A 2,256-nucleotide genomic window follows, 5' to 3' on the forward strand; every position below is an offset into this window, starting at 1 on the left:
ATAAAGAAAGCCTCTAGCAAAAGCATATAAACCTACCAAAAAGATTAGAAATTTTTACCTTAAATAATAGAGATGAGTGAGCCTTATCTTTTTCCTATGGAGTTTTCTAGTAAACCTTGCTGGAAAAATGATGGTGGAGGTGGTGGTGAAGTGTGTGTACCGATGGGAGAGTGAGGGAGTATGAAAGAGGAGTGTTGTGTGAAAAGAAAATAAAAGAGAGCAAAGTGAGAGGTAGAGAAATGGCTGGCCAAAGTGTGAGGGAGACATTTTGTAAGGATATGTGGTGGGTAACAAATGGGTAGGTGGGGCATGTGTGACTCCATAAAGTCTGATATTTATTTTCTTTTTCTTTTTTTAATAATGGGCTAGGGTGTTACAATATCTATTTGTAAGACCTATGTATTTGAATTTATATTTTCTCTAAAATTACACAATTTTTTAGGTCTTCTTAAAAGTGAAGGAATATATACAACGCAATTTTTTTAAAATCTCATTTTTTTTTTTAAATCACTTGTTGCCCCCAAATTTGGGGAGGTCATTCTCTAGTAGGGGAGAAATTATAAGGTCCTCATGGTGGACAAGTGACGTGGTTCACCATTCCACTAAAAGATTTCCACTTGTTTAAAATTGTTGAGTTAGAAATTTTTTTAAAACAGAAACTAATTACTAATTCAGCAATTTTAAACAAATGAAAATCTTTTAGTGAAATGGTGGACAAATGACGTTGTCCACCAAATGACTGTATAATTTCTACTAGTAGTGGGCCCAATGCCATGGCCTAAGTGGCCTTGGCCTAGGTCCAAACCTAGTGTACACACACACACACAAAAGTGAAAGAATATATACAACATAATTTTTTTTAAATCTCAAAAAAAAAATATATTTAAAAAAAAATCACTTGTTGCCTCCAAATCTGGGGTGTCATTCTCTAGTAGGGGATCAAGGGGCCGTGGCCTAAGTGGCCTCGGCTTAGGGCTAAACTTAGTATATAAATATGTGTATATATATAAAAGTCATTTGACTTTTTGTTAATTTCTTCTAATTGTTTTACATAAAATTACTTTTGAATACCTAAATTTTCCACATCTTTAATATATAGTCTTTAATTGATTTGTAAATATAATAAGGATTTTATCTAAAACCTCCTATATTTACATTATCTGTTAAAATCTTGTCATATCATGTTTTATTAAATAGTATAATAGATAGAATTTTGTTAGCAAAATTTACATAATTATCAAATTCCTTATTAAGGAAAAATAAAATGGAGAGAAGAATATTATTTGTTAAAGTTTTCACAAATTACTAACTATTAATATATAAAATAAAATAAAAAATTTTAAATTTTCTTTTATTTCTTTTAATGTTGTCACTTAAGTTTTTAAAAATTCACTTTCTTTCATGTAATCATTATAATCTTTTTTCTAATTGAGTTTAGAATTAAAGATTTGATATAAAATCTTATATATTTACTCTCCATTATAATATTTCTACATCATAATTTTTTTTTTAAGTAATAGAATAAATAGCTTAGATAATCGATAGAAACCACATTTTGCAACTCTTCGTTTTATTTTCTGTCACATTTTTTTTTTTTTTTGGTATTATTGATACCATATTTTGCCTGACCTCAATTAATGTGCCAAAATATCAGTTTTAGCCATGAAAAAGGTATTTTTATCCCGATCAGATGTTGGATAAATCATTTTAACAAACTGAAAGTTCAAAATCTCCAAATTTGTCAAGTCTTGCTATGGCGTACAAACACAGTAACTTCACACAGAGAAAATAAGTCTCTTGGTCTTTGTATCTGTATATGACGGCTCTTAAAATAAACCTTATATATGTCTAGGGTTATGAGAAAAGAAACCCTAAACAAATACTCAAGCCTGGGTCGAAATTTAGATTTGAAAAACTAAAAATCGTAAATCTTGATAGATCGAGTTGCTGTTGAGCTATCTGTCAAGCTTCACATTAAGTCTCGATAGCAAGCATCTGTCAAGCTATCTATTGAGACTTAATAAACAGTTTTTCTTCATTTGTTTCTTAGACCAATTTTCTTGTCTTTAATATTTGACTTGAACCAAGGGAGTCAATTTTGTACTAGAGGTTATACCGGTTTGACAAGTGAAACGATATATTTCAAAACCGGTCAATACCGGTGTACCGTTTCATGTTTACCGCAATTTATATATATATATATATAAATTTATATAAATAATTAGAGCTTATTAATCTTAAAACATACTTAATATA

Source organism: Quercus lobata, chromosome 3 (genome assembly GCF_001633185.2).
Source record: "Quercus lobata isolate SW786 chromosome 3, ValleyOak3.0 Primary Assembly, whole genome shotgun sequence".
Classification (NCBI taxonomy): Eukaryota; Viridiplantae; Streptophyta; class Magnoliopsida; order Fagales; family Fagaceae; genus Quercus; species Quercus lobata.